The following is a 21,863-nucleotide window of genomic DNA, read 5'->3' as shown; positions in this document are numbered from 1 at the left end:
TATTATTGTAAATATATATCATCCATGTGCTTTGAAAGTGCTGCAGTGTGGCGCAGCCTAAGGGCTTGCGGTGCCATGCTTCGGCACTTTCTTGTAAAATAGGTCCTGAGACATTAGATTTTATCGGGTACTATAATCGTCGCATGCAACACAGTGGCACTTGTAATCAGGCTTGGATATTAAATGTAAGGCATCAATATAATTGTCAAAATATATGCCTTGTCAAGCTGTAAATATAGAAATAATATTCAACCCCCAGCAAGCAGAAGTAGGAAAGATCAATACTTTGTCCATTCAATGATGTCATTAACAATATGGCATGACACTTTGATATCATTAATGATGTCATTCAATATCATCTGTATTTACAGAAAAATTATGCAGCCGTCATTTCACTCGTTAGCAATACATATTGTTAATGTCAGTGGTTACGATGGAGATGCTGTCATTGATGGATTTCTTCTTGTCTACTGAGAAAGGAGGTCCTCACCTTTGTTTATTTATTCATATGATAATGCTAGTGTCCTTTCGATTCAAATTTCGAGTTTCTATCCAACTAGACAAGAGACCATTCTTATAGGTTTCTTCCAAGGCAACTCAGGGAGAATGGCAGGGCAGCAGAGGGGAACAGATTTCTGGTGAAACACTTATTGTCTATCACAACCTATTCAAGCTGCCAAACAGGGTCTTAAGTGGTACCCAGAAATTGCAGGGCATTGGATAGAGCTGAAGGAAGATTACTTCTTTGTTCTGAATTGTGAACAATGCAATAGGGTCTACGAGGTGCCGACCACTGTGGCACCTACATGCACCCCCATTTCTAGTCACAGAGTAACTGCATGTGTGTGTGTGTGTCTTTATATAGTCGTCTTGTAGTACAAACACACAAAACACACACACATTTCATCTGAAATTATGCTTTCATCAACAAATGACATTTACTCAGGGGTATGAATAGATTTTACCAAGTAGGACTAGCAACCTCCTCTTTTCACACAGATACCTGTAAAAAAGTGTTTCCCTCCTCAAAATAAAATCTACTGCTTCCAATCATGTATCTGTACATCATAGCTTGGTGAGAAGGATGCACGCCCTCTAACTAGGAGTGGGGTGTAGCCTACAGACACCCCTCGATCCAGCAAATTCTAATTCTCTCCTGCAGATCAAATCAAAACGTTATGGCAGCCCTGCAGTGGTCAGAAGCTTTTAAATAAAAAGTCAGTGCAACATAATGTACTGGCGGTGGACACTGGTACACTGGTACAACTGACTGTCCAAAAGCCTTTTTAGGTCTCGGTACTATCCGGTTCGTCGGAACCGGAAGTAGCAAGATCTTATCTTTCTTAGAGGGGCTCTTCATCCCGCCTCTAATTTTGGCTCTCTCCCATTGGCTGGCTTCCTAAATAGAGGCCAGCCATTGGAGGAGAGAGCCGTCACTCCAAATAGGCTCCGTCCTTTTCGGATTTGGAGGTGTGTTTGGTGTTCTTCTTTCCACTTTTTGGCCATGCCCACCGAACATGCCCCCAAATCCGAAAAGACGGAGCTTGCCGGCCGCCATTCAATGAAGGTGAGCCTCGCTGTCCTCGTTTGTGGCGTTCTTCGTGCCTTTTTCCTGCCCCCCCTGTTTGTGTTGTTGTTTATTGCCTATAACTCCCTGTTTGTGCACTCCTTCCCTTCGCCCGCTACATGGCACAGATTTCCCGATTGCGTAGACTGTTTAACTTAAGTGCTGCTCGTTATGCTTTGTTTCTCGGTTTCATTCTTACAAGAACCCCCTCCTTTCCCCCCTCTCTCTATATATTTGGTTCTCTTTCTCGCTCGCGCTCTCTTTCCTCCTCGCCACCCCACCCTCAAAGTATGCCTGCATTTGCCTCCCCCTCTACATTGCCCACGTGCTCTGCCCTTGAGATTTGTTTCCGGTAAATCCTGCCTCGTTTGGTGCGTTCCTGGAAGGATGCTGCGACCGGTCCTCGATCGTGTTCCACACAGAGCTGCCCGTCATACAATAACACACGAGCCCCTGCGGCCACACACCTACCTAACGCCGGTGAACCCCACCCTCGGGCAAGAAACTGGCCTGTTCACCGCATGACGTCACCAGCCTGGTGGTCACTGTGACGTCATCTGAGCATAAACTTCCAATAAAAACAACTGGACTCATTGGGTTAAAACTATGTGTGTTGCAGAATTGGAGCGACTGCGTCATCACCAAGAAAGAGGATTTCAAAATCAACAGGTGTGGAGCTTTAACTCCTTCACAACGAGGTTCCCAATATTGGATTATGAGTCCGTCAGCACCTTCCGCAAGGAGGGTTCCTTAACTCACAACTGGCGGCCTTATAACTCCATTAACGAGTAGGAGCCCGCGGCCATCTCACCACAGGAGTCTGTCGAGCATTAGGGCCACCAAACAGTGAGGACCCGGGAATAGCGCCGTTATCACGCGAACAGTAAGTCCAGCATTTAGCCACAGTGATGTCACGCTGAACAGTAGAGCAGCCTCCATGACACCGAGAACGAGGTGTCCACCATTATGACTTATGTGAGGGTAAAAATGAGAAATACATCATTACAACTAATGTGACGTCAACAATGCTTACAGTCATTCTAAAGTCACCAATCAGGAGGCAAGTATTGCAGCCACTATGATGTCAACGAGGCGGAGTCCAGAAACAAGGGGCCAGGCCTATGACACCATAAGCCGGGGAGGAGGGCGGGGTCCTGGGTCGGAACGGTGGTCCTATGACACCATAAGCCGGGGGCAGCAATTACCCAAGGGCATCAAGGGGGGGATGCATAGTCGGCAGAGAGCCCTGCCACCCCTCCCTCCGGCGGCTCTCGGGGGCACAGAGCCTCTGTGACAGAGGCTGTCTGTAAGGCGTCTTGAAGCCCTTCACTCTTGCAATTCCGCCGCCGGATCAGATGTCCGCATGCAGATGGTCTCCGAGAGCAGCCAGCCACCCAGGGCTCAGGTAACAGGCTGTCTGCAGAGCGCTCCGGCCTCAAATTCCGCTCCACATGGAGGCCTTTCAAATAAACATCACCTGCCTCTAAAAGAAAGAACTGCGTGCCAGCCTCTTGATTCCAGGCCTTCAGGGCAATGGTCGCTCTTTTAAGTTCAAAATATTAACATCGGAATGATAGTACTAATAATAACATTTAGCAGAATTAAAGTGTTCTGGTATTAGTATTTCTCGTTATCGTTACCAGCTAAAGAATGTTATGCGAAATAATTAGGCTCACGCTGGTACTACATTTATCTGTGCAAAACGTTGCAGTTGGCATCCTTATCTACTTTCTTCTACCTCAGCAAGATGCTTTCTCGTCCTCCTTCCTTGCCTGTTTCTCCAATGTTTGCCTCTGTTTCTCTGCCTGTCCTGCTCACGATTCTCTTATTTCCCTTCCATGCGCTTTCACGCATTTGTTGTTTTTATTGTTGTTTGCTATTTGGCTTTTTCATCTGCCTTTTTGACCGTCTTTCTCGCTCTATATCTATCACTTAGCTGTCTCTCGCTGTCACTCTGCTGCTCGCCTCTTTCTTTGTGCATCGCCTGTCTCTCTTCCTCATAAAGTTGGTATTAAAAATAGATTTGTAGGCCAGCCAGCAGGCTTGCAGTCACAGCCTTTGGTTTATGATGCAATTAGACAGAACATTGTCGTTTTCGTGTTTTAGACATTATCTGCCATGAAACAGCCATACTAAAGGGGGTAAGGTAGGTGACAGGGTTAGAGTTTAACATATTTGTCTCAAAACAGCAGAAGCTTTTTTAGTTACTAGTATTGTATTTTACCTTCCATCGTGCAGTTAATGGTGCATTTATTTCTACTGGTCACTCTACCTCATCGCCTTCAGCCACACCACTGGACTCCACTGGACGGACCACAGCTGCGTTCACTTCACCTTCAGAAGAACGACGATCCACCACCACCAGCAACAGGTTGCTCGAAGAAGCTGGAACAAGATCACAGCCGACCAGCTCGCCGCTTCCCTGAGCCAGCACCCTCCCGCCAGCTCAGCGAACCCCAGCCAGGCCGCCGACAACCTCACGAAGTGGATCAGCAACTGCGCGGACGAACTCGCCCCACTGAGGACCCCGCCCAGCAGACCCGGTAGCAAGAAGGCCCCAGGGTTCACCGACGAACTCAAGAGCTCCAAGAAGAACTGCCGAGCCCTCGAGAAAGCCTGGAGAAGGGAACCAACACCGGACAACATGACCACCCTCAAGCTTGCCACCCGGAAGCACCACCAACTGATCCGCGCCACCAAGAAAATTGCATTCAAGGACCGGCTGGACAACAACGCACACAACTGCAAGGAACTCTTCAACATCGTAAAAGAGCTCTCCAACCGCAACGCCGGAAACAACGACATCACCCCATCGCAAGACCTCTGCAACTCCCTCGCCTCCTACTTCCACAACAAGATCGCGGACATCCACAACAGCTTCAGCACTCAACCGACGCACGCCACGACCGAACAACCGCCCCCCACCACCACCCTCCGCGCCTGGACTCCGATCAGCACCGAAGACACCGTCCGCATGATGAACTCCATCCACTCCGGATCTCCGACCGACCCCTGCCCTCACCACGTCTTCAACAAGGCCGACGCTGTCATCGCACCCCACCTGCGGGACATCATCAACACCTCCTTCGACACCGCCACCTTCCCGGAGAGCTGGAAGCACGCCGAACTCAGCGCCCTACTAAAGAAACCTACAGCGGACCCCACCGAACTCAAGAATTACCGCCCCATCTTGCTCCTCCCGGGTCTAGCCAAAGTCATCGAGAAGACCGTCAACAAACAGCTGGCCGGCTTCCTCGAGACGAATGGATCCCTTGACCGTCTGGCTTCCGAGCCAACCACAGCACCGAGACCGCCCTCATCGCTGCCACTGATGACATCCGAGCCCTGATGGACAACGGAGAAACAGCGGCCCTCATCCTCCTAGACCTCTCCGCGGCATTCAACACTGTCTGCCACCGCACCCTAGTGCAGAGCTTCAGCAACGTCGCAATCCAGGAGAAGGCACTGGAATGGATCATCTCCTTCCTCGACGGAAGAACACAGAGAGTCCGTCTACCACTGTACAAGTCAGAGGCCACCGAAGTCATCTGCGGCGTCCCTCAAGGACCCTCGCTGAGCCCCACCCTCTTCAACGTCTACATGAGCCCCCTCGCGGCCATCGCACGCCAACACAACCTCAACATCATCTCCTACGCTGACGACACCCAGCTGATCCTCTCCCTGACCAACGACCCCGCCGCCGCCAGAGCCAACCTTCACAAAGGGATGAAAGACGTAGCCGAGTGGATGACGACCAGCCGCCTGAAACTGAACTCAGACAAGACGGAAGTCCTCCGCCTGGGCTCCTCGCCCTCCGCCTGGGACGATTCCTGGTGGCCCCCCGCCCTGGGCACCGCACCCAAACCGACAGACCACGCACGCAACCTGGGCTTCATCCTGGACTCCTCCCTCTCCATGACCAGACAAGTCAACGCCGTCTCCTCGTCATGTTTCAACATCCTGCGCATGCTACGGAAGATCTTCCGGTGGATCCCCACCGAGACCAGGAAGACGGTCACCCAGGCCCTCGTCACCAGCCGACTGGACTACGGCAACGCCCTCTACGCCGGAACCACCGCCAAGCTCCAGAAGAGACTCCAGTGGATCCAGATCACCTCAGCCAGACTCATCCTCGACATCCCACGACACAGCCACATCTCCGGACATCTGAGAGACCTGCATTGGCTCCCCGTCAACAAAAGAATCACCTTCCGTCTCCTCACCCACGCACACAAAGCCCTACACGATCAAGGCCTGAGCTACCTCAACAACCGCATCAACTTCTACGCTCCCAAACGCCATCTCCGATCAGCCAGTCATGCCCTCGCCGCTGTCCCCCGCATCCGAAGAACCACAACAGGAGGAAGGTCCTTCTCCTACTTGGCCGCCAAGACCTGGAACTCCCTCACTCCCGACCTGCGCCTGACCCAAGACCACCTCTCCTTCAGGAAGAAGCTCAAGACCTGGCTGTTCGAGCAGTAGCAGCACCCCCCCCCCCCCCAAGCGCCTTGAGACCCTCCGGGTAAGTAGTGCGCTCTATAAATGTCTTTGATTGATTGATTGATCTAGTCACCTGGCCTGGGTGAAAGAGCTGTACATGCTTTTCTCCTGGGGAAGAGACTAGGCTCACTCTTGCATTATGCCTTACTTGTGTTGGGAACCAAAGCCACCTGTGCCTGTTCCCGCACCCTTCTTGCTCCACTCTGTCTGGGACCCAGCGCTCTGAAGTGCTGGCTCCTATTCAGTGTGGTCGTTTTCTTGCCTTGTGCCCCCTGATTGCACTCGTTTTTCTTGCCTTTGCTCCCCTGATTGTGCCGTTTTTCTTGTCTCTGCCCCCCAGATTGTGCCATTTTTCTTGCCTTCTGCCCCCTGATTGTGCCGTTTTTCTGGCCTCTGCTCCCCTGATTGTGCCATTTTTATTGCCTCTGCCCCCCTGAGTGTGCCATTTTCTTGCCTCTGCTCTGTCTGTGTGTGTGTGTGGCTCTGTCTGTGTGTGTGTGGCTCTGTCTGGGATGTATGACGTTAGCACGCATACTATTACCACGCATACCTTTACAACGCGGTATTTACAACGAATACCGTTACAACGCATAGCGCTTTGAGGTCCTGGATAGTGGTAAGTATAATTTTATATTCCAACTCCAGTCCCCGTGGACACGAGGGAAGGTGTTGGATATAAAATTAAACTTATTCCCTATCCTAGAGCGCCCCCCAGCGCAATGCGTTGTAATGGTATGCGTGGTAATGCCTGCGTTGTAATGGTAGTGCGTTGTAACAAATGCGTGCTAAACGTTGTATACCCTCTGTCTGTGTGTGTGTGGCTCTGTCTGTGTGTGGTGTGGCTCTGTCTGTCTGTGTGTGGTGTGGCTCTGTCTGTCTGTGTGTGGTGTGTCTCTGTCTGTCTGTCTGTCTGTCTGTCTGGCTCTGTCTGTCTGTCTGGCTCTGTCTGTCTGTGTGGCTCTGTCTGTCTGTGTGTGTGGCTCTGTCTGTGTGTGTGGCTCTGTCTGTGTGTGTGGCTCTGTCTGTCTGTGTGTGTGGCTCTGTCTGTGTGTGTGGCTCTGTCTGTCTGGCTCTGTCTGTCTGTGTGCGTGGCTCTGTCTGTCTGTGTGCGTGGCTCTGTCTGTGTGTGCGCGTGGCTCTGTCTGTGTGTGCGCGTGGCTCTGTCTGTGTGTGCGCGTGGCTCTGTCTGTGTGTGCGCGTGGCTCTGTTTGTGTGTGCGCGTGGCTCTGTCTGTGTGTGCGCGTGGCTCTGTCTGTGTGTGCGCATGGCTCTGTCTGTGTGTGCGCGTGGCTCTGTTGGTGTGTGCGCGTGGCTCTGTCTGTGTGTGTGTACGGCTCTGTCTCTGTGTGTGTGTGTGTGTGTGTGTGTGTGTGTGTGTGTGTGTGGCTCCGTGTCCACAAATACTCTCTACTACTCTCTAATGCTCACCTATTGCCATTGTAAATGACAATACCATTTATTTGTGTTTAAAAAAAAAATGAAAAAAAAGTCACGAGCAATGCCAATAGCTCTACCTTTAATAATGCCGAGACCATTGCATTGTAAATGCTTGTTTCTTATGTAATGATGCCCTGGCCACCCAGTACCAGTGGCGGCTGCTACATGGAAGCAGCAGTGGGACAGAGTGGGGGTAAGGGAAGGGAAGGATCGGGATACAAAAAGAATTACTTGACTCCCGGCCAGCTGCCTGACCAGCCGCCGCTGCCTCTCCTGTGTCCTCTTCATGGCTTATTGAAGGAAGCAGGAAGCTCCAGGGCTCCCACAGTCAATCACAATGCTGCAACGCAGTGCTGGTATTGGTCTGAGCACCGTGACAAAGCACTCAACCAGGCACTGGAGGGGTGGGCATGTTCTCCTCACAGGCTGTAATGCCGCCTCCATTGAGAACATGCTATGTGAGTAACCATCAAAGTAGGAGTAGTTCCTCATAAGAAAATGGATTGCAAGGTGTTGAAGACACAAGGTTGGCCAATTATGTCACAGAAGGACTAGAACGTGAGATCTCAATGCGCTCACACACCTGTTGGGGTGTCATGCTTCATCACTGGGCACTCCTCATCTGGCCAGCGCTGCAATTTCTGATGGGCCTGGCGGCTCTTTGTCTTTTGTTCCAATTATGCCGTTTAGGTGAATGCATGAGAGGGGACAGTGCAGAAGTGTATTTAGTATAAAGTGAAATGTGTCTAAAATGGACTCTGGTGCCCTGAAGAAATGTTTTATGGGAGAAGGGTATCGGGACTAAATAAAAACAGTGGTGCTATCATTCGGTCATAATGTACCTAGACAAAGTGAGGTCGACATGTTTTATGCCTTAATTGCCCAAAGGGTTAGTTGACATTTCATCGACACCAAAAAAATAGTAGTCTGTTGGTGACCTCCTTTCTAGTAAAGGATGGCCATCTCATTGAATGTGTATGCTCTCTCAGATACGTTCTCAGACCGGTTAAAACACAGATAATTAAAAACACTGTTGCAACATTCGACGCCAGAGAAATACAACTAAAATGAGAGCACATTTCATCGAACAACATCACATACCCCAGGTGATTTGCAATGGACCGTCTTGGAAACCAACATCTCGTGGCACAAAAGGAAACTTTTTGAAACAGAGCAACTTTGAATCTTTCGACTTTCTAAGTAGACCAATGGCCTGAATGACGAAATTCCATGGCATAAAATAAACTAGCAAAATAACATTTACGATAACATTCTCCACATATAGACGTCTTCCATAAAGCATCTGGAAGGTCCATAGCGTGACATACCCAGTAACACTGGACTTGCCTGGTGTGTGACCTGCAACAACACTGCTTAACCTGCAGATGTTTGAGCGGGTACTGAACTATATACCACATATATTATATGTGTTTTCAATGCTTTATACCCTGACCCTGTCACCTTTCATGTCTGTCCCCTTGATCAACCAATTCTGAATGTAGAGCACCAGCAATATATATACTCATGGTGCCCAATTACATAATGAACATTGATTTCTGTCCATATTCTGCTTATGAAGAACCTATGCACTCTCTGTATGATTCCTAACACCCATATGACATTTGTCTCAATTTACATATGGCCTTCGACATTCAACATAGATTACTAATGATCAGAGAGTCTGACCAGGTCATCTAAACTGGACACGTCTGCATTTTAACACACACACAATATGGCCACTAAGCTGGCTCGTAATCAATCAAGCAACAGTGACTTCCTGCCGTGTGTACCAGTTTGACATCCACAATATGTCTCAAATACGGCACGTGACTTACGTGACAGGCACTATATCATGTGCCAATTCACTCTGCCCTGGTGTCTCCAGGCAGTCTGGAGGAGGATAGCTCAAGCGGCAATGTCCCCGACCTCACTAAGTAAGTGCACGCCAGCTTGTTCTGTGTTCATACTTGGGCAAGAAATCTGAGTACTAGGGGTTCTGAACCCCTATCCCGTTATGTAGGTGCTCATCAGTAATATGCACTTTTGGGCAATAAATCTATGTACTGAGGGTGTTGTAATCCTCTAGCACATGTCCGTCTGAGTATGTCTGTGACAAAGGGACATATGCATCAAGCCTTTTTTGATTCGCAAAGGTCAAAATTCGCCGAATTTCGGCCTTTGCGAATCGCAAAAGGCTAATTAGCATGAATTGAAATGTATCAAACAATCGCATCTTAAGGAATCACAAATACTAGCGATTCCTTAATTTGCCATAACATTTAGGGAATTGCAATTTAGCGATTCCTTAAATGCTATGTATGAAGCATTTTAGGGTTGCAAATTCAGCTTAAGGAATCGCAATTTACCACCAACTTCCAGTTGGTGGTAAATTACGATTTCTGTTCAAAATACACTAATTTGTATTTTTGATTGTGGCATGTGACGCACATACATGCCCATAGGGCATGTATGTGCGCCATATGCACACACATATAATTTACAGGGGTGCAGCAGGGTGTCCTTGAGACACCCCTGCACCCTTGTAATAATTCTCAAATTGCGATTAGCAAATTGCGATTTCGCAATCTGAGAATTATTTGGAAATCATTCCTATGGGCCTCCTGGCCCATAGGAATGCATTGGAAATTATTCCTTAATTGCGAATTCGCAAAATGCGAATTCGCAATTAAGGAAGATTAAGGAATCGCTAATTAAAAGCGAATTTCTTCATACATACCATTTTGCGATTCCTAAATAGCGATTCCTTAAAAATCGCTATTTAGTAATCGCAAACCGGAACTATGATACATATGGCCCCATGTCCCATATAGCGCTGTACAGGTGTGCACCATTATCACCAATATTTGTTTTTGGGTGGTGGGTCTTTACAACGGGCCTGTCTCTCTTCCTCAAGTACACGTTTACGCGTTTGAGTTTTTATTTACCAATGACAACGTCCTGGACCGCGCTAAGCATGTGCGAGCTACTTTGATTAATAGGCACTCTTTGGCTGCGAGTCTAAGCAATGGGGGTTGTTTTAAACCCTCAGGTACATGTCTTTGTGTGTTGATCTATGACAATATCCTAAACCACGCTAAGTATAAGCGCACCAACGTCACCTATGTGTACCTTTGTACTGTGAGTCTCAGCAACTGTTCACAATTCTCATGTACATGTCTGTGTGAGTTTATCTTTGACGCTTTCAATACATGGCTGTGTTTTTTTTATTTGTAAATCCATGACTTTTAGGAAAAGTATTATCTTTTAATCATTGCTTGTATTTTTATTCTGTTGCATGTTTGTTGTGCTTTTATGGTCAATAATTTTTATGAACCGAATAAAGCTTCATGAACTGAACTGACTCTTTCAATACATGGCTGTGTTTGCCTCTTTCTTTCTTTCTCTCTCATAAAGCTGTCCCATTGTTTCTCCAGGACCCTCTGCCTTGCCTAAGGGGAAATTTCCTGCTCACCTTGGGGTACGTCCAAACAGTAGTTTTATGTGCTTATAAATCGCACCACTTGATTATGCTGATCTACACCTATCATTACATCGATTTGAGAGCCTCAGGCATAAAATATTGTGCCTTCATGTGTCGCAGAGTTTTAATACAAGTGCTTCTTTTGAGATGTTTTAGCTTTTGTCTCACTTGTGAATCATGAAGACGCACACCAATATTGATCAGTGCACATATTAATGAACTATTGAATTTACATTACTATATTTTGGATATAGGTTTCCATCCTAATTCGCATGTGCCTTTCCACATCTTGTTTTTCTTTCTCACTTTGGTGGATTAATTGTGCTGCAACCGTCCTGCTGCAGTATTGTACTTACTGAGTGGCCATCCTTTACTGGAAAGGAGGTCCCCTGCCGCTCAGGGGTCAACAGACTACTATTTTTTTGGTCTTGATGAAATTCCGACTGACTCTTTGGGCAATTACATGTCGACCTCACTTCGTTGATAGCAGTCTAGGTACATTGTGACCGAATGATAGCACCTTTGTGTTTATTTAGTCTCTTACCCAATAAATATTTTCTTTAGAGCACCAGAGTCTATTTTAGACACACTTCACTTTTCACTACATACACTTTTGCGCTGTCCCCTCTCATGCCTTCACCTAAATGGCTTATTTGGATCAAATGACCTCCGACAAAGACCCCCCAGGTCCATCAGGCATTGCAGCACCGGCCATACGAGGAGCGCCTATTGATGAAGCATGACACCCCAACTGGTGTGTGATGGTATTAAGTTCTGACCTTCTGGCCCCCCTGTGACAGAGTTCGTCAACCTTGTGGCTTCACTACCTTGCGATCCCTTTTCTTATGAGGAACTACTTTACTTTGAAGGCTAGTCAGTTCACTTCTGGGAGGAGCATAGGCGTAGGACCTCTTTAAATATTGAGCTCTTCATCCCCCATTAGATATAATAGAACATGCTATGTGCACATGACTTACTCACGCTCACACAGGGAGTGCAATCCACTCCTCCGCCTGCTCTGACCGCAGCCCCACCCTACAAAGACGCACAAAAGGAAACATATATAATGACAACGACTTTGAGTTATTATCATTTTATTTTTCCATTTTTTTTAAAGCAGTGGGCGATGCTCGTCTGCATTAGCGGAGGAGCCGTCACTGCCCAGTATACTTTGATAATAAGTGCCAGGATGTCACTATTGCCCAGATGCATCAACGTTTACATTTGCAATTCCTTATTTGCGAAAAATAAGGAATCGCAAATATGGAATCGCAAATGGCTATGCATCATTTTTTTCGCATATTTTTTGCGATTCGGTAAAAATCGCAATTTTTACCGAATCGCATGAAATATGCGATTCTTTAATTGCGAAATCGCAATTTGCGATATCGCAAAGTGCGATTTTACACACATGATGCATCTCATTGACTCAACTGCCAGAAAGCCAGTACAGCAATCAGGCGCAGCTGCTACCTAGCTTGAAGGTGTGGTCTGGCAGTTTGCTGAGTGAGCCTTGCCTGGAGGTTGCTGCTGGAGTCTGTGCCTTTCTTTTCTCCTTCAAAATGGAAAATGAGAATGCAGTTGAAGAGGGGCCATCTAGAAAAAGAAAAATTAAGTTTTCTGATAAAGAATTGGAAATACTCATTGAGGAGGTGACTGCAAGACAGGAGCAGCTTTTTGGTAAGCTGTCTCTTAAGGTCCCTGAAGCTGTAAAAAGGAACCTATGGATTGCCATACAATCTAAAGTTAATGCAGTTGGAGTTGCACATCGTGATATTACTAATCTCCAGAAAAGGTGGTATGACCTGCGCAGCAGAGCAAAAGAGAAGCTTGCTAAGAGGATGAAATCTGCGAAGCTTACTGGAGGTGGAACACCCAGGAATACACCCAACACTCCCCTGGAAGAAATGGTTGAAGCCACACTTTTGCCTGAGGCTGTGGTTGGAATTACAAACATTGATACTTCAGAGATACCAACTCCTACTGAAGGTAAGTTAATTGTATGTGGTATAAGAAGTGTGAATGAAGACCATTATTTATAAAGTGCTGATGTGTGTTCAACATGTTTCAATAACTATTAGGACAAATGTGAGAGAGTCCCAATCCTCCTCCTAGTAATGTCAATGAACTCAAAGCAGTGCATTGTGGTAGTTGTAGTTCTTTAGACATAGTACACAATGGATAACATTTGCACAATTCCAAAACATTGATACAAGCAAATAGTAAAATTGAGACTACATTATTTCAAGGGAATTGATTTTAAAACTTTATTATTCATTGCAAGGGTAGTGCAAACGAAAAGTAACAAATGTTTTATTTTTTTCTATTCATAGAGCAACTCCAAGATTTAATAGAGCAGGACTTAAGGGATTTGCACACCCAAGATGTAACTCAAAATGAATTTGAAAATGCTCCCAGTACTTCTACTGCCAATTCACAGCCAAGTGAAAGACAGAGGGTGCGACAACTGCTCCAGACAGATTCTGAAACAGAGCAGAATGTCAATCTAACTCCAAGCCAGCCTCAAAGTACTCCTACAGGCACTAATTCAACGAGGAGTAGGCGAAGGAGACTGCAGCAGTTCACAATGCGTGGAACATCAGTGCGTGGAAGTGGTCAGGATGGAGAGGGTACCTTCACTGGCAATGAAGTAGAGGACAAAATTTTAAAGGTGCAGCGTCTGCAAGGGAAAGACATTAGGATTATAAAAGGCAAAATGGGGCACATGAGCAAACAAATGGGTACTTTGGCAAGCAGTATCACTACAATGATCAATGTGATGAAATCTGGCCATGATTCAACTGCTATGAAGCTTGACCGTATAGCAAGCTCATTGGAGACAATGTGCACATTGATGCAAACACATCAAAAGATAAGTGCTAAAAGGCAGGTTAAAGTCCTGAACAACATGCAGGCCCATAACAGGGAGTTGAGTTCCCTTACAAATTGTACCTGTGCCCTCTGCAAACAAACACTGTCAACACAGGTACTCCTGATGAAAACTTTTAAACACATTCAAAAAGGCATGGGGGGTACCTTAGAGCCATCTGAAAAATCAAGGCCCAAGGCATCCCCTGAAAAGCAATTGCCAATGGAGGAGCAGTTGAACAACAGTGCTGAAAGTGGCACATCTGACCATTGCTTGACTGGCACACGGAGAAGTGTTAGGAAGCAGAATGATGGCACAAATGCCAACATGCACCCTGGAAAAAGTCCTGGAAAGGCATTAGGAGTGCGTGGGCACAAAAAATGACATTTCAATACATCTTGCTGGGTATTTCTGTTTATAATTTGTTATTGATGCACTGCTTTTCCATTGTACATGCCTGATTTGAAAGGCCTCAATTAAGTTTCAAATACTGTGTAAGTAGTTTCATTTAACTAGCTATTTATTTCCATGTACAATTAAACTTCACATTGCTTGCAATCAAATTACTTTTTCAGACTATTTCTTACCTCATTTAGAAGTAATGCTGTGTGATGTCTGCTCTTCTCCTTCTGCCCTCTGCTGCCTCTGGCCCTTGTGCTCTTGGTTGTGGTTGAGGAGGCTGAATTATATTTGGAGGTAACACATCGTCCGCTTCAAGTTCTATTCCTCTTTCAGTTGCTAGATTATGTAGCATTGCACATGCTGCTACAATTTTACAACAAATTTCAGGTTGGTACTGTAATGCTCCTCCAGTTTTATGTAGAATCCTGAAGCGTGATTTCATCACTCCAAAGGTCCGCTCTATGACATTCCTTGTTGATATGTGCGCCTGGTTGTAGTGCTGCTCTTTCCTTGTACTTGGATTTAGGTATGGAGTTAAGATGTAAGACCTCACTGCATAGGCACTATCTCCTGCAATGGAAAGCAATGTAAATGTAATGTAAGCATACATGTGTGCAGTTCAAGTATAAATTTGTTGAGTGGAATGAATCATTTACCTAGTAGGTATCCATCTCCAAATTCACCAGCTAGCAGTCTAGCATGAATGGCACTATTTCTAAATATGAATGAGTCATGGGCACTTCCTGGGTAACTAGCAACTAGGTCTGTAATTATGGTTTTGGCATTACAGACAGCTTGAATATTGAGAGAATGGAAGCATTTCCTATTGCGATAAATATATTCATTTTCTGAGGGTGGACAAATGGGGACATGTGTACCATCTACACAGCCAATTACATGAGGAAATTGTGCCATGTTGTAGAAATCCAGTTTTGTCTTCATTAAATCCTGCTGTGTGCTTGGAAATTTGATATGAAACCTTATTCTATGTAACATGGCATTTAGAAAGGCATTAAAAAATCTGGAAAGGGAACTCTGGGACACACCACCAGCAATGGCCACTACACCCTGAAATGACCCAGATGCAAGGAGGTGCAATGAACACAATACCTGCACATGGGTAGGTATGGCTTGTGTCCTGCGTGTTTGCCTCTGCAGGATTGGGTCCAATTCCTGGATTAAATCTAAAATTAAATTGGCATTCAGCCTATATTTCTTATATATCTCAGCCTCAGTCTGCCCCAATAAGGTAATGCGCACTCTGAAGATTCTCTCCTCTATCAGCCTTCTCCTCCAACCTGCAGCTGCTCTCAGCCTCTGCCTGCGTGCCAAAAAGTAAAGTGCAGCCATCTTGAAAGACTGGGTCAAGGTCTGAGAGGTCCTTAAATGCTGTAGAAGTGATTGACAGATCCAGTTATACCACTTAGTGAAATTAGCACCAGGTTCAACTTCTTCTTATTTTAGGAATTCCAAATAGCGAATTCCAACAAAATCGCTAATTGCTAATTTTGATGCATTGCATTTTTTCGCAATTTTTCAAGGAATCGCAATTTTTGCGACTTTTTTAGAGAATCGCAAAATATATAGCGATTCCTACATTTGCGAAAACCGGAAAAAAATGATGCATTCCAAACACATGAATTGCATTCGCAAACGGCCGAATTTTGCGATTCGCACCGTTTGCGAATGCAATTTTCGTTGATGCATCTGGGCATATGCTCCTTACAAGCTCTCTGTAATGTAGCATAAATTAACCTTAAAAAATAACCTATCTATCATCTTTAGCCAGCATGCATTAAAAAAGAGTGTTCCTATAAGGAATTGTTCCGTGCCACGCAGCTGTGTTTTGAGTATGCAATTTGCGGTGTACATTTATGCATACATTTTGTTTTTGAAATTCCCCTGGCCACTTGAGAGTAGATATGAATCCAGTAGGCAATGCAAAATATGTCTTAATATCTTTGCCCTACAATTCGAGGACTTAAATTCGTACTTAAAATGTTAATCATTTGGGAGGGTCTAAGTTGTATCACTATAACAGGATTTCACTTCCTAGGTGTGGTCAGTTTACGTGAAAAATGTGTAATCAAAGGAACTTTGATGACATCCCTTAGGCACTCAAGTGGGTGTAATCCTCCAAAAGATTTGCTGAGAAATAGGTATTTTCAACTGAGTTTATTTCTCATTTTTCGAGTTTTTGATAACTTTCAATTCAAAAGGTATATCCACTGCCATAATGCATATTAATATTAACATTCCATATTAATATTCCTGCTCCAATGCATTTCGGGCTTCCAGCCCTTCATCGGGGAGCCTATACAAGAAAAGACGAACATATCTGTCACATGTTGGCCACTGTTTGTCAAGTGTGATTAAAAAATATAGGAGAAAATGATAGACCCTTAGTTCCAAGTGTTCACCAAATTACGTGAAAAAGAACAACGATTCCATGTAAGTTGTAGCAAAGTGCGCGATGATTAACCTTAAAGTTACCACTGAATAGTAATGGTCGGTTAACCCGAGAGAGCTTGACAGGGCGTTAAAACAATGAAGTTCACCGGTGTCTTAATGTACGTAAAAGTGAAACCAGTTACAAAGGATAGGAAGCGTGCTGCGCAAGCAATGCATGGAGTTCTAAAGCGGCATGAAGACTTAAACGGCATGAAAACTTACTTATGGCGAGGTTCACAGCGTTGCGGGAAAACGCCGACCGCAGACCGGCATGGTGATCCGGAAATGCGGTGGTGAGGTTAATAAATGGTCGTGAATGGTTAGTACTGAGACACGTGATCGCGAGTAGAGAAAATCAAAAGAGGACTGAAAAGTAAACAAGGAACAGTAAAGAACGAGGAGCAAGGAACAGAACATAAAACAACTTCTATACTTATCGAAACGCAGGATAAACCAGAAATTACACGCAAACACCTTAGTGAAATATCATAAAAACCAGCGAATACCCCGAGGCCTACGAATTGCTTTGAAGCCTTCACTTTGCAAAAATTCTAAATCTTTTCAAGATCGTTGGTACGCTATACTCAACAAGTGTAGCCTTGACTTGATACTTTTAATTATTGAGGAACTATCTCAAATACTACTTGATCTAGAAAAGGAAATATCAGAGACAACAGAGGAACTTAGCAAAACCATGACAACCGAAGAACTAGATACCTTCTTGAACGACATCAAACAACAATTGGAAAAACACACTAATGAGATTAATGAACGCAAACTGAGGAAGTTTCGCCGTGATACCACGGACTACAAACTAGGGGAGGTATACACCTGGGCAGAGGTGTATGCCCAAAAAAGAAGGAATCGCCCTTATACCCAAAACACCGAAACATCATCATCGGATAGCGATACATCCAATCGTTACAAAAGACCAGGAGCACCACCTAAACAAACAACTACAAGTGAACAGACACCAAGCACATCAAACTCCTCTCTTACCACCGATTTTTTAGAACAGGTCGTAGAACCAGACGATCCAGGAGGAGCAAAACAAAAATCAGGACCACCTCAAACAAGAAGTACAACTCAACCGAAGAAGGATCTCAAAAAGAGAACGAACCTCAATTAGTGATTAACATATCTGACTATACCTTTTCTTCACGAGAGATTAAACTACTCCAGAAGGGAACTTCCTTTGTGCCAACGACCAGAACTGACCTTTTAGAACTGGAAATCAGTACATTCAAACTGATCAGAAAGTTAAAACTACGCCATTACTTTACCAATATAGTACCATTAATGGGAGACAATGAACCTGACCCACTCATGGGCTTAAGAACCATCAGCTCGTTTCAAGCTCCTCAAAGTCACAAAACCATTGACCTATTCGAACAAATGGTCAAAAAAGACCTGCAAACCATCAATTTCAAGAAAAATCCTTTCAAAAACATTACACAAAAGGACCGTGATATGCTTAAAAAAATTGCAAGCAACGATGACATAATATGCATCAAAGCAGATAAGGGCGGCGCTCTAGTCGTTATGAATTCGACAATGTACCATCAAAAAATTCATGATCATCTATCTGATGAGACTACATATTTACAACTGGCTGGAAACCCAACCACACAATTCATGAGGATATTACAAGAAATTGTCAACAAAGCACAAACATCTGGTGTTATCAAGCAAAAAACCAAAAACTTCTTATTGAAATCGTACCCTAAAAGTCCTCGAATATATGCTGTACCCAAAATTCATAAAGACTTGACGAACCCCCCCATCAGACCCATCGTGTCAACATGCGGTAGCATACATCAACCAGTAGGTCAATACCTAGACCGACATCTTCAACCTGTTGTTCAGTCAATGGCTAGCTATATCCGCGACACTACTGACTTTTTGAGAAGACTATAAGACATTCAAATAGACCCCAACGAGCAATTATGGCTGTGCACAGCAGATGTCAGCGCACTATACACTTCTATCCCACACCAGGAAGGTATAGATGCCATGGAACAAGCTATCATGAAACTGGATGTAGATGAATCGTTGAAATTATTCTTGATGGAATTAACACTATTCACGCTTTACCACAGCTATTTCACCTACAAAGACAACTGGTTCTTGCAACTAGTGGGCACCAGCATGGGTAATTCGGCTGCCCCAGTATATGCGAATATTTTCATGGGAGAGTTTGAGAACAACAACATCTGGCAGAACCCGTTGTGGAAAAATCATTTAAAGATGTATGTACGCTACATAGACGATTTATTTATCTTGTGGAAAGGTTCACGCGCTAACTTGGAACTTGCATTAACCAACTTAAACGTAGCCAATCAACGCATTCAGTTTACCTGGACCATTGACTCAAATACAATAACTTTCTTGGATGTTCGCATCACCATAAAAGACCACCAAATCATGACAGATATCTTCAGAAAATCAACTGACCGTAACAATATGTTACATTATTCGAGTTTCCATCAGCCATCTCTAAAAAATCACCTACCCAAATCTCAACTGTTGAGAGTTAAAAGAATCATTTCGGACCCTACTGTTCTGGAAAGCAGAATGGATGAAATGATCAACCGCTTCAAAGCGAGAGAATACCCAGATGATTTACTAGAAAAAACCAAAAATGAAGTAAAAAATCTACCCAGACAAGAACTTTTACTACCCTCAAACAAGAAAAAAGAAGATGACCGGATGGTCGTTGTTTCTAAATATTCCAATGCCAGCTCAAAGTACAAAAGGATTGTCCTAAGACATTGGCCAATGCTACAGTTAGAGACAGACTTTAACAATATGTTTGAAGCCAAACCCATATTTGCACACACAAGGGGTAAAAACCTGGGTGAAATTCTCAAACATCCTACAGAACAATCTGCGATCCATAAAGGTACCAGACCATGCAATAACTGCAATAATTGTCACAACGTAATCACAGGTAACAAACTATCACACCCCATGAAAGGCTACAACATTAACTTAAAAGTCACGGCTACATGTGACTCTACCAACTTAATTTACCTACTCAAATGCCCATGTGGGAAGGTGTATGTGGGCAAAACGGAGCGCAAGTTAAAAACCCGCGTCAATGAACACAAATCGACCATTCGAACAAAAAACCTTAAATCATCCATAGCGTCACATTTTTTGGATTCTAACCATACCATAGCCCAACTGAAATTCATGGCACTGGAAATTGTTCAGAAATTGGAAGGAAGAGATAATAACAGGGTACTACTACAGAGAGAAAATTTCTGGATTTACAAATTAAACTCGATCAAGCCCTTTGGCTTAAATGAACGGATCGAATTTTCATGCTATCTGTAACATCATTAACTGTATAACTGCACCACGAGGGTGCACTGTTCTGATCCCACCTCCATTGTGTGGTTTTTTTAATATGAACGTTTGTCAACTCACCTGTTTTACAACGTTAATATTTGTTATATATCTTTATTTACAGCATTGTTTATGTCCACCTCACCACGTTCTTTACTGTTCCTTGTTTACTTTTCATTCCTCTTTTGATTTTCTCTACTCGCGATCACGTGTCTTAGTACTAACCATTCACGACCATTTATTAACCTCACCACCGCATTTCCGGATCACCATGCCGGTCTGCGGTCGGCGTTTTCCCGCAACGCTGTGAACCTCGCCATAAGTAAGTTTTCATGTCGTTTAAGTCTTCATGCCGCTTTAGAACTCCATGCATTGCTTGCGCAGCACGCTTCCTATCCTTTGTAACTGGTTTCACTTTTACGTACATTAAGACACCGGTGAACTTCATTGTTTTAACGCCCTGTCAAGCTCTCTCGGGTTAACCGACCATTACTATTCAGTGGTAACTTTAAGGTTAATCATCGCGCACTTTGCTACAACTTACATGGAATCGTTGTTCTTTTTCACGTAATTTGGTGAACACTTGGAACTAAGGGTCTATCATTTTCTCTTATATTTTTTAATCACACTTGACAAACAGTGGCCAACATGTGACAGATATGTTCGTCTTTTCTTGTATAGGCTCCCCGATGAAGGGCTGGAAGCCCGAAATGCATTGGAGCAGGAATATTAATATGGAATGTTAATATTAATATGCATTATGGCAGTGGATATACCTTTTGAATTGAAAGTTATCAAAAACTCGAAAAATGAGAAATAAACTCAGTTGAAAATACCTATTTCTCAGTAAATCTTTTGGAGGATTACACCCACTTGAGTGCCTAAGGGATGTCATCAAAGTTCCTTTGATTACACATTTTTCACGATTGTTTCAATATCGCCCTGGGTGTTGGGCGACACCTTAGAGCACCTATTACCTTAAACAAACAGTTTGGAGAATCACATCAACAGCAGTGCACGGGTTTCCTTATACACAAGTCAGTTTACGTGACCCATCTATGAACGTATAATGAAATGTATAATAAGGTGTATGTGTGACTCTCTGAAAGTTCTCCGTTTCATGACCTGTCCCTACAAAATCCCACTACGACGTAATGTAAACTTATGAAGAAAGGAGCGCTTGACTTGAGCCAGTTTTTATCTTCCCATTTTCCTTCCACTGCTCTTCCGCAATTCTCTTTCTTTCTGAGGCGCTCTGATATAGTAAGTCTAGGAGGTGTTGTCGGGGCTCCACCTGCTGCCTGATTACCGTGGCCACACATCCCCACTAAGCATGTTTAAGCTTTCTAAAACCCAGGGTTTCAGGAAGTTGTAGCGTTCTAGTTTATTTACGTCACGTCGACGTGACGTACGGCGGCCATGTTGGCGCCGAGGTGCGCGCGCCGATCAGGGCAGAGAGCACAGCGCCGGCCGGCGCTCCTCGGTGATATATGTTCTTGTGCAATAAACAAGAGTTACTTACCTACACCTGGCTGCATGGCATTATTAACAAACCTTACAGTGGCGACGAGGTCGGGATAGGCGTCCAGACTGACACGAGGAGCACAGAAGGGAGGTTGCACTCCACGTGGCAGCCACGAGGCACAGAAGGACTTGCACACACGGTCTCCAGGCCCACCCAGACACCAGACAGGTCTACAGGGTGCAGCACGGACAAGGAGAAGACACAGCCAGACACAACAGGACGCACTGAGGTACAGGGTAACCGAGGAGCGTGGCAGAGCCACAGCCTATCACAAAAGCGG

Source organism: Lissotriton vulgaris, chromosome 9 (assembly GCF_964263255.1).
Source record: "Lissotriton vulgaris chromosome 9, aLisVul1.2, whole genome shotgun sequence".
NCBI classification, from domain to species: domain Eukaryota; kingdom Metazoa; phylum Chordata; class Amphibia; order Caudata; family Salamandridae; genus Lissotriton; species Lissotriton vulgaris.
The sequence above is the reverse complement of the archived record's forward strand: the minus strand, read 5'-3'. Positions refer to the sequence as shown.